Below are 12,443 nucleotides of genomic sequence, written 5' to 3'. Positions count from 1 at the left end.
ATGTATTTGGAAAAATGAAAAGCTATTATATTGAGAGAACCCATGCCAGGGTAATTTCTTTTTTACAACATTATCCCTTGCACTCACTTCTGTTCCGATTTTTCCCCTCTCCTTCCGCCCCCTCCCTTAGATGGCAAGCAGTCCTATATATGTTGAATATGTCGCAGTATATCCTAGATACAATATATGTGTACAGAACCGAACAGTTCTCTTATTGCACAGGGAGAATTGGATTCAGAAGGTAAAAATAACCCAGGAAGAAAAACAAAAATGCAAACAGTTTACATTCATTTCCCAGTGTTCTTTCTTTGGGTGTAGCTGCTTCTATCCATCATTGATCAATTGAAACTGAATTAGCTCTCTTTGTCAAAGAAATCCACTTCCATCAGAATATATCTTCATACAGTATCCTTGTTGAAATATATAATGATCTCCTGGTTCTGCTCATTTCACTTAGCATCAGTTCATGTAAGTCTCTCCAAGCCTCTCTGTATTCATCCTGCTGGTCATTTCTTACAGAACAATAATATTCCATAACATTCATATACCACAATGTACCCAACCATTCTCCACTTGATGGGAATCCATTCATTTTCCAGTTTCTAGCCACTACAAACAGGGCTGCCACAAACATTTTGGCACATACAGGTCCTTTTCCCTTCTTTAGTATCTCCTTGGGGTATAAGCCCAGTAGTAGCGCTGCTGGGTCAAAGGGTATGCACAATTTGATAACTTTTTGGGTATAATTCCAGATTGCGCTCCAGAATGGTTGGATTCGTTCACAACTCCACCAACAATGCATCAGTGTCCCAGTTTTCCCACATCCCCTCCAACATTCGTCATTTTTTTTTTCTGTCATCTTAGCCAATCTGACAGGTGTGTAGTGGTATCTCAGAGTTGTCTTAATTTGCCTTTCTCTGATTAATAGTGATTTGGAACACTCTTTCATATGAGTGGTAATAGTTTCAATTTCATCATCTGAAAATTGTCTATTCATATCCTTCGACCATTTATCAATTGGAGAATGGCTTGGTTTCTTATAAATTAGAATTAATTCTCTATATATTTTGGAAATGAGGCCTTTATCAGAACCTTTAACTGTGAAGATGTTTTCCTAGTTTGTTGCTTCCTTTCTAATCTTGTTTGCATTAGTTTTGTTTGTACAAAAGCTTTTAAATTTGATGTAATCAAAATTTTCTATTTTATGATTAATAATGGTATCTAGTTCATCTTTGGTCACAAATTTCTTCCTCTTCCACAGATCTGAGAGATAAACTATCCTATGTTTCTCTAATTTATTTATAATCTCGTTCTTTATGCCTAAATCATGGACCCATTTTGATCTTATTTTGGTATATGGTGTTAAGTGTGGGTCCATGCCTAATTTCTGCCATACTAATTTCCAGTTATCCCAGCAGTTTATAGATTGCTATAGTTGACTATTCTGTCTTGTGAACCTAACCTGTTCCACTGATCAAGTAATCTATTTCTTAGCCAATACCAAATGGTTTTGGTGACTGCTGCTTTATGATATAGTTTTAGATCAGATACAGCTAGTCCACCTTCATTTGATTTTTTATGAAAAGCTATTATAAAATTATCTATTTCTTGCTCTGTTAATCTGCATAATTAAATTTTATGAATAATCATTCCTTTCATTTAAATGATCAGTTTTATGGGCAAATAACTAAGCAATGTAGTTTCTAATAATTTCTTTTATTTTCCATTAATTTTTGTAAGTTCTATTTTTTCATTTTCTTTATTGTGAAAATTTGAATTTCCTTTTAAAAAATCAAATTAGTTAATAGTTCATTTTTATTTGTTTATTTTTTAAAATAATTTAAAATTTAAATAAATGATTTAAATTATTCAAAAGCGACTTATTTTTCTATTGCATTCACTTTTATTACTCTTTCATTTTTTTCTAGACACACTAACATCACTAGACAGCACAGCATTACTGATTCCTGTGAATTGGGAAAGGAGAATTTGTTGACTCTTAACAACATCCTAGTCTAAGGGCATATATTTCCTCTCCTAGTTATGAAATTTGATAGGAGCTATTGTATTTATTTTTGATGTATTCAAGACACATTTTTGGAGATTTTTGGCAAAAAGATTCATAAAGCATTATTGAATGTTAGCTCCTTTCATCCCAATGTAGCAGTCTTGCTATTTGAAATGTTATCCTATGAACACATTGTCTTATAATGTTTGTTGCTATTGTTTCTTAGATGGAAGTTAGCTTCCCAATGAAACCATAAGGTCTTTAAAGGCATTACTGCCCTTTTTGTTTTTTAACATCTTCCATAGTAGCGCTTAGTAAAGATTAAAAGATTTTTAGTTCTTTATTTCTGGGATAAAACAAGGTAGAGTGGTGGGGGGGAAATTCAAGTCCAGTGACTTTAGGGAGAGGAGCAGGAATTAGATGGGGGAGTTCAAGAAACTGGATGAAAAGAAGCACCTCAGAAGTATTAAAGAGTCTGGCTACAGACAAAAACCAAAAGTTTGATTCATGATAGCTCTGATTAGGCATCTGCCTGACATAGTCAGCCTTGAACAGATTAGAATCTAATTATAGACAGTCAAGAAAGGTAAACTGAGATTTAAAAAAAATGCAGCAGTTTTATTTTTATAGAAACTAAAACACCAGAGTTCATTGAGTCCTATAGTAAATACACAAATTAAAAAATAACCATTCATAAAACTTTACAATAAGGAAGTTCCTTCTACATGTTAATACATACAGTACATATACATCTCCAGTGTGTTTTAAAAGAGTCATTCTGTTGATGAGAGCAATTTACATTTCTCTTCCATTAGGAGACACAGGATGGGACCATGGAGGCATGCTAATGAAAAGGATAAGAAAGAATCCAGTTGATTCCTCTAGCCTCCTCTTGAGGCAGCTAATTGAATGGAAGCTCTGAGAGGTCAAGCCAACAGGCTACTTCAATGTAATAGGCACCTGCAAAACCATGGTTTCAAAGCAATGGAAACATGCCAGAAATACCCTGTTATGTATGGGATGTAGAAACATGCCTAAGCTCTCCCTACATTTTGAGGATTTAGAAGTCTGTGGGAGAAAACACTGGCACACTGACTTGTGTCAGTCCATCTAATTTTCCTTCTGAAAACTGTGATATTAATCTTTTCTTTTCCTCAAACATACAAGACACCAGCAAGGTTCTCTGGCTGATGGATATAGTTAGGGACATAATTAGCTGGGTACTATCTCTGTCACCCTTGGGGAATACCAGTTAGATATCAGAAGAAGAGAAAGGGGAGAAAGACAGGATACTTACCTCAAGAAGAAAAGGTTAGATGCAAAAATCAAATTGTAGGTTATCTAGCAGCATCAGAAGAATTCTTTCCCTAAGTCCTTGACTATAGGACTGAAGTACACCTTTGTAGGTGCTAACATCATCCTACTATTTACACCTGGTTGAATTATATACAGAATGGATGTAAAAAGGGAATTTCCTTTGTTCTGGCTAATGGCAGAAAGTTAATACAGTTAGTAAGGACCAATGATTTAGAGGCACATTTGTGCAGTATCATAGCTGAGTAAAAGTTTATTATTGTTAGGGGCTAGAGATTAGTCTTTAGAGTATGGTAGTTATTTTTTGCATTGCCAGCATAGATTCCTTGAATGAAGATGACCACATGCAAATGCATGTTCACAACTTTATACACTTTGGGGTCACATCAGGATTTTCTAACTTTCTATATTAGGCTAAGTTTTAGATAAAGTTATTTTTGTCAACCTTTCCCATGTTGTCTCATTAAAGGTACTAGTGAATAACATAATTAAATGTTAACTCTAAAGCCAACAGAAAATGGATTTAAGGATGGTACCCAAAATGATATCTTTATCATGGGGTGAAATTATGTCAGACAAGTGATTAAAAAAAAAACAACTTTTTTTCCCACCAAGGTCCTTCTATCCTGTCTTATCCTTAGACGTTAAGGCTAACAATGAAGAATATGGTTTTATTAATGTTTACAAGGTTCCAGTCAGGAAGAATCAACTAATATCAGACTAAATCGAGATATTAGTAGTATTTATGTTGTTCTTTGCCTAGAAGGGTGACCCCAAATCTGTAAAAAAAAAATTATTATTTCAATAGATTGGCGATCTTATAAGGATGTATACACAAACCTTCCCCTACTTTTCCTACCCCAGAGATACAGAGCATATGACTCCCTCCCTCATTTTATAGAACTCTTGTCCATGATTATTTTTATATCATCTATAAAAGATCTACCCAATGTGTTGAAGTCAGTTTACTTATAATCATAGATGAAAATATAAGCTACCAGAAATCACAGAATGAATTTGGCAATTATAAATATAGAATAGTACTAGAAAAGTCCATGGTAGATTTTCAATAAAAATTGTTGAATGAACAAAGGGATGAATAGTAGATCATACAAAGTCTACCTGAGACAGATTTCCCTTGTTTCTGTACCCCAGTTCTTCTCTTTTGCAATTGGAATGATATGTGATTTTTAAAAATCAGAGTAGGTGGGAATATTTGAATAATATTTGAAAAATATAAAAGAACAAATACTATACATTTTCATACATTTGGAGGGTGCAAATTCAAATGATAAATCAAATAATTTAAAAAGGAATATGAGAATGCTAAATATGCTCTTTATCATTTCCATGAACATACTAATATCCAACCTGAAAGGAAAAGAAACACTGGAAACATACACAGAAGGCTAGATTTGACAACTTGAAAGAGACAATGGTGGGCATAAGAACAAGGATACAAATTATCTGGAGATTCTTCTAAACTAGCTGAAAAGAAATAAATATTGTATCAGCAGATTCATTGGCAAATCATTAAACAGTTATTTATGTACTTTCCCCATTGAAAGAGAACTAAACAAAAATACAGTCCTTACTAATACCCATGTGTTAGGTTTATATACTTTTTTATTTGATCTCTGACACATGAAACTGAGAGAACTATGCTTCTAATACCATCTGGATAAGAAGGCATGGATGAAGATAGAATTTTAAATAAAACAAAACTAGTCTCTTTTAAAAATCCCAAAACATGCTGCTGCCAATGGCTTTAGTCATATGGCACTGGTTAAAGAAGACTTAGAAATTCTTTCTGCAAGCTCTAAAAATAACTATGAATAGAAAGATCTGGGTATCATGTTCAAATGGTTTTTATAGACAATTGATGTAATATGAGCAATGCTTTTCAGTAGTGAAGTAAAGTGCAATTACTTTAAAAGGTTTTCCTCTTCACTAACTTTAAAATATGCTGATTTGGGGGCTTCATTTATGTGCATGTGCAATGCTTCATTTACCAAATTACCCCAGAGCTTTCTTTCTTTCTTTCTTTCTTCCTTTTTCTCATTCTTTCTTAAGAAAGGATGATTTGCTCACTAAGAAAAGAGAATGGAATGAATGTTGAAGAGTGATTAAAATGATGACTGTGAACTCAGGGGCACATACTTCAAAATAATAAGAGATTTAAAAATAGAGATGGGATGATTTAAAAATGGACATAAGTTATATAACAAGGGAGAGAGTTAGGCCCCAGAGTCAGAAAGATTTAGGTTCAAATCTTGCTTATGATATATATCAGCTATGTAATCTTATTTAAAGTTATTTATAAGTCATTTAAAGTGCCAACACTCCAAGCAACTCTCTCAGTCTATGAAGTCACAGAAAAGTTGCTGAACTATATCACCTAGAGTTCTCTACACTGATGAAATTGCAATCTGAACTTTAAAAAATAGAATGACACCTAACTAGCATAATGTAATTGATACTTTCTCTTCACATTGTGGCAGAAACACATATAATTCAAAGACTCATTTGGCCACATGAGCTATGAGTAATGAAGGGGAGAGTGGGGGAGGGGAAAGAAAGAAAGAGAGAGACAGACATACACACAAAAACAGAAAAAAGATACACAGAAACAGAGAAAGACACACACAGAGAACGAGAGTGAGTGAAAAAGGGAAATAAAGAGAGACAGGGACAGAGAGAGACAGAGACACAGAGAGAGACACAGAGAGAGACAGAGAGAGAGAGAGAGAGAGAGAGAGAGAGAGAGAGAGAGAAGGAGGGAGAGAGAGGGGAGGGAAGGAAGGTGAGAGAGAGGGAAGGAAAGAGGGAGGGAAATGTGAAATATGAAAACAAGCTGGATTTAATTAAGCTTAACCAAATCTTTGGGTCATATATAGAATTGTAAATTTTATTTCTAGCCTTCCAAGCAAACTTCTATAAAGAGGACACACTTTCCAGACCAATGCCCTGAGAAATTCCCTATGTTAGGGAAAGGGTCCCTTCTTCTGAAAGTCTCCAAGTAATCCCTAGAAGGCTTGTAGGTAACTTTCTATGGGCAGGTCTGATTTGGGCAGGACAAAATTTATAGAGAGAAATCCTGTGTGTGTGTGTGTGTGTATGTGTGAAGGTTGAGGCATATTGCTATAATGATTTCTACACAAGAATAAGGTGGATTAATGTAGGAAGAGTAAGGGAAAATAGATGGGTTACCTGAGTGTCACCAGACATTCTAATATTTTAGTGGATCGATGATATCATCAATATGGATATTTCCACCATGGATGCCAATGGCGACTCATCCATAGTTGCCCATTTTGTGCAATTCTTGTTCATGGTCTCTCATAAATTCAGTGGATTGAGGGTCTAATCCAAATGGCCTTTTCTTTAAGAGAGCCATGACTTGGTCATGTGGGCATTCTCTCCAAGATCAAAAATTGGAACCTATTCATAACACTGATCCTTAGTGCAATGTTCCTCAATGTCTTTCCATAAATCTTCTATAACATACATCCTCTGCATTGGAGAATTTCCTCTGATTCATTTAATATTTTAAAGATGCCAGTTCAAGATTCAATTTTCCCATCTGTTATATATATAATCAAAAATCACATTACCAATAATGTAAAAGTTAGGACAACTGTATAAGGCAAAACACATATTTTCCCCCCTTTTACTGTAGTCTGTCTCTCCTGGGAAGGTCAAAACTTTGACTCATTCCTTGAAAGTTTATGTTGGTAGATGTATGAAGAATCATAGGATTCTGAGTTGAGTGGGACTTCACATATCAGCCTTCCCCAAACCTCATCTTATAAACTAGGAAATTTGAAGCTTTACAGAGAAATAGAGTGACTTATTCAAGGCCACTTAGGTAATGAATAGTAGTGCTGGGATTTGAATCCAGATGCCTTGATTTCAAATCCAGTACTCTTTGCACTACACTAATATTGGTGGAACTTGAATTCCTATTGGATTCTGTAAGGTCCTGCATGGATCAGTGAAAGGGAAAAGGCTAAGGTATAGAGGAGAATTAGGATAATATCCTCTTCTATCATATACAAATGGAATGAGGTATTGGTAGGGCATAGGATTTATTCAACAAAAAGTGGCCTTCTCTAATCCCCTCCTCCAATCCCACATCAGCTATACTGCAATGGCCTTTCAAGCTTCAAGAAGCCATCTCAACCCTAGCTGTGGAAACCATTCCTTTGAGGAGAAGGAAACTGAGGAGATGGACAGGGATGAGCCTTTCTTCTCTTTGTATCAGGTAGCACACATTACTTGACTTTCTAGGTCCGGTTCCCATCTTACACAAAGCAAGGCTTTTTTGTTTGTTTGTTTTTACTTTGTCTTATACGAGATAGTTTTTTTTTTCTGTTAGCTTTATGAAATATACACACATGGTGAAGGAAGACTAGGAAATGAGGAAATTTATTACAGTGAAAAGCTTTTCTATCTTGTCCAAAAACATGCATGGCATATATGTGATGGGTTGATAAGGATTCTGACATTGGGTCTCCCATAATTTATTGCTAGTGACACCCCTAGTCAGTCTCATGGAAGTACTACAGTACTTTGGCCGACATTCAACTGATGCTCTGACTAAAAAAAGACGCCTTTCTCTCAACCCTAAATCAAATTATATTGCATTTAGAACAATTATATAGCACATGGTACTTTTAAAAAGCACCCTTTTTCGTCCCAGGACTGCAAAGGACTTGATGAACAAGCACAATTATTATCCCCATTTTGCACATGAGGAAACTGAGGCACAGAGAGGTTAAGTGATGGGCCAAGGGAGCCTGAGAAGGTGATTGAGCTGAGAAAACAACAATACTAAATTAAAAATAAACTCCAAATTCTCAGGCATGAGCTCTTACCACTCACATAACATATGCCCTTTCCGTCTTTTCTGCCTCTACATTGACCTGAATTAAAGCCGAGGAGTTAGACACTTGTCCCATGCAGTACTAGGAGAAAAGAGCATTTTGCAGAACATTCTATAGAGATCTTGGCCCAAATATATGCCATCTCTATAGATGATGATTTTAACCCCTTAAATAAAAACTGGATGATTTGAAAAGTTGAGGTTGTTTTGTTATATACAGTAAATGAACTATAAAATTAGCCTTTCAAAAGCATTCTTGTGATTTTTAAAAAATACCAAAACCCAGAGCCCAGAACTATATGACCTGGAAGAACATATTGGTCATTTGTTTGTCTCTAGGATATTGAGCTACTTAAAATGTCTTTGAGAACACATTTTCCACGCATTCTCCAAGGTGGAGCCACCTTGACAAGATGGCATATCTGGGTGAAGTGTCATCACTCCAAGCAGCAAGGGAGCAACATCTCATAGCTGCACCAGTGAGGCTTTTAAAGGGGGTATTGGTTATCTTTTCAAATAGCTTTGTTTCATCCTTGTAATAAACTTCTCTGGGCATAGCATCCCCTCATTCCAAAGGTTCCATTTCTTTGTTTTCACTGAAATAATGTAAATTTCTTCTTGGAAAATTAGTTTAAACAAGTATCCTAACAGCCATAGTTTGGGTTTCAGATACACAGAGATGATTTCTGACCTTGAAGCCAGTGCTCCCACGATCATATTACATAGTTATATTCCGATTATGATTTTTTTAACCATGCTGGAAGAGTAAGGATTCAGGGTCTGATCTTCTTTAATCTTTAAATCAGAGGCCAGATATTTAGTCTGTTTTTCCAGGAGGGGCAATGAGGCAAGTATTGTCAAGAATCCCCATGCTGCAGCAAATGTCCCTTCATTGGTGATGTTGGGGATCTTTAGCTTGGTGGTGGATTTGGCTGCTGTTGCCACAATCTGCTTCCCAGTTGTCTCTTATTCAGAGTACAGGATCTGTCTCTTGATGTTGAAGGAAAAGAAAGATTAAGTTTCTTCTTCTGTTCACATTGCAGCTGTTACTGTTCCTGAGTTTAAAATAATAACCAAAAAAATATTGGGGGGGGGAAGAAAAACGAATCCCTATAGTAAGAAACCAGACTTTTCAAATTTAATATTTTATTGTAAATAGCTCCTTATAGTTTGTAGGGTATTCATCGTGCTTATTACCTCCCTTCCTCCCTCCCTCCCCTTTTTAAAATGTTGTGTGTGTGTTTTTTTTAATTAGAAGAACTGGTTTTTTTGTGGGGTATTGTTGTTACATTAAAATGACCTCCCTGCACAGCAGGGGAATATTGTTCCATTGTAACTTTGGTTCCATGCCCAAGACACATCTTTGCTTGACCTGCTGAAAATGGTTCCTTGATATTTCTCTTTAAACAATATATGTTCATAGTTCTTTTCTTCTAGTTCAACATCTACAGTTGTCATTAAATGCAGCATATATTGTAGATTTTTGACAGGATCATGTAGGAACTGTCAAGTAAGAAATCTTGAATAATGGCTTTAAAATACATGGGTAGTAGTCTTGGCTACTGGGTAGTTCTTGTTTTTTTTGTTTTTTTGTTTTGTTTTTTGTTTTAATACCCCATTGGTGTAAACAATTTTTTTTATCTTCACATGTTTGGAAGCATTAGCTTGTCTAAGGTCTCATCCATGTTGTCTGTAACTCTGTAAAATAAAAAGGGGGAAAAACACTGAAAAGTTATTTCAGCCAAAAGTCTCTCCAAGTGATTAATTGTTTTTTATCCAAAGAGAAACTTTACTACTTTGATTTCCTTGAGACATAATCTCTAATGCCCAGATGAAGGCTTTAAATTTCAATACATAATAGGATTGTAGATTTAGAGCTGGAAAGGACCTCAAAGACAGAAATATAATTTAAGGATCCTTTCTTCTTCTTTGGCCCATGACATTGCTTTTCAAAAAAATGTTTTGATAGAGTCATTTAACTTAAGTTTGTTTCTTTTTTAATGCTATGCAATTTAAAATATTATTCTAAAAAGGAGTTCATAGATTCATTAGACCACCCAAGAGTCCCCCCAAAGCAGAAAAAGGTTAAGAAGCCTGGCTCTAGTTGAACCTCTTTATTTACTGGAAGGCTCTGCAGTCATTGGTATGAGTGCTCCCTTCACCCCTGCATACTGTGCATTAAAATTTAGGACAAAGTCTTCTAGCATAGTAACATATAAAGTTACATGGTGTAGCCAACCTGGTGATGAGCCTTTCCAAATTAGGATCGTAGACTCAGATCTGGTTAAGAGGTACCAGTTGGGTACTCCAGATATATAGATGAATAAAATGAAGCACAGAAAAGTTAAGGTCCCACAACTAGTAAGTGTCTGAGGCAGCATTTGCACTTAGGTCTTCCTGATTCTGGACTTATACATTTGAAGACTCTCTATGCATTTCTTGACACAGATATAAGTATCAGAGGACTTGTCCTTGAAGTGGGTCTTTTTAGCTTAGAGTAATTGCCAGAGTTTATCATATAGCTTATCATTATCTCCCTCTGAGAACACAGTGTCCCCTCTATGCAACAAAGAGGCCTCTAAGTAAGTATTTAAGTGAAGGTTATATCCTAAAGCTTCCACAAAATGAATTTTCAGGCATTTATTTGAGAATCTTACCTCTATCCTTTAATAACTCTTTTCTTCCCTTTCTTCAACTCAAACAAAGATCATTCTCCCCACTTAAGAGGGCCCAGTGGATGCTGTTCTGGGCCTGGAGTCAGAAAAACTTGAGTTCAAATGTCCTATCAGATACTTAACTAGGAAATGGAAAAACTAGGAAAAAACTGGGCAAATAAATTCTATTTGCTTCATTTTCCTCAATTATAAAATGGGGATAAGGGCTGCTAAGTACTGCAATGGATAGAATACCCAGGCCTGGAGCCAGGAAGATGCATCTTTTTTTGAGAGGTAATTGGGGTTATGTGACTTGCCCAGAGTCACAAAGCTAATAAATGTTAAGTGACTGAGCTGGATTTGTATTCAGCTCCTCCTGAGTACAGGGCTGGTGCTCTATCTGCTGTATTAACTAGGTACCCCCGAAAATGCAGCTTCTGAGTTCAAATCTAGCCTCAGGAACTTATTAGACATGTGACCTGGGACAAGTCACTTAACCCTGTTTGCCTCAGTTTTCTGATCTGTAATATGAACTGGAGAAGAAAATGGCAAACCTCTTAAGTACCTTTACCAAAAAAAAAACCCTGAAGGAATCACAAAGTGTTGAGCATGACTGAAAATGATTAAACAAAGTAACAAAAAAGATGAGGGTAATAATAGCATTTATCTCTCTGGATTGTTTTAAAAGCATTTAGCAAAGGGCTATTGTCTTTCATCCTCCAAGAGGACCATGACATTAGGGAAATGAGGCCATGACATATGAGTGAATTGGATTTAAGTGAGGAAGGGCTGTACAAGGTCAAAAAAAAGTGTAAAATGTACATTTACTCTTGATCATGAAATCCCAGATCTACAGCTTCTTAGAAGTCATCTAGTCCCCAGATTCTTAAATTGTGGGTTGTGACCCCATATGAAGTCTCATAAGTGAATATGGGGGCTGTGAAATTAAGATTTATCATCAGTAAATGTTTGCTTTGTATACCTATTTAATGTACTTATATACCTAGGATCATGTAAAAATTTCATAGGCAAAAAAGAGCCACGAGTTTAGGAATCCCTGATCTAGTCCAACCTTTTCATTTTACAAATAAGGAAACTGAGCCTCAGGGAGACAACTTTTACTTAGGTCACAGAAGAAAAAAATGGTAGAAATAAAATTTTAAAATTCTTTCAAGTTATCTCAAGCTCCCTTTCCATCATACCATACTGCCTATTAAGAATGTGCTGAAATAAAGAAAACTGAACTTGTACATAATCAACTATACTTCAAACTCTGGCTCTGCCATTTATTATCTATGTAACATTAGGGAAGTCATGGAGCCATCTAGGTCCAGTGGCCAGAACTAGATCAGGATGATTGGAGATAGCCCTGGATAAAATGCAAGACCTTGGCCTTTTTAAATTAAGGTTTTTAATGGGTCTCAGTTTGACTGAGGCACTTTATAAATGTTTCCCCACTCCTCTCTCTCTCTCTTTAAACAAGCCTGTTATGATGGACAATTCTTGCCCATGTAGCCCTTTGGCCTTTATGCTCTGATTTGGAGCCATTCTGAGCTGCATGTGTACTAGCTGTGGGCATTCT

The 12,443-nt window shown here is 35.8% G+C and overlaps 1 protein-coding gene across 5 annotated transcripts in view; it reads right to left on the bottom strand.

Annotated features, from left to right (window-relative positions):
• Positions 1–7,683: 7,683 nt before the first annotated feature.
• The window catches only part of JAKMIP2 (janus kinase and microtubule interacting protein 2), a 215,034-nt gene continuing 210,274 nt past the window's right edge, over positions 7,684–12,443 (bottom strand). For 3 of the 5 annotated variants that reach the window (XR_004232166.1, XM_031953683.1, XM_031953681.1), the window contains one exon: positions 7,684–9,905. The gene's annotated coding sequence lies outside the window, so the exon portion shown is untranslated. Of the gene's footprint in view, positions 9,906–10,864; positions 10,959–12,443 lie in introns of all 5 variants that reach the window. The other 2 variants (XR_004232163.1, XR_004232165.1) reach the window with 1 other exon arrangement.

Source organism: Sarcophilus harrisii, chromosome 2 (genome assembly GCF_902635505.1).
Source record: "Sarcophilus harrisii chromosome 2, mSarHar1.11, whole genome shotgun sequence".
Classification (NCBI taxonomy): Eukaryota; Metazoa; Chordata; class Mammalia; order Dasyuromorphia; family Dasyuridae; genus Sarcophilus; species Sarcophilus harrisii.
Note: the sequence above shows the minus strand (reverse complement) of the source record. Positions and strands in the feature narration are given on the sequence as shown.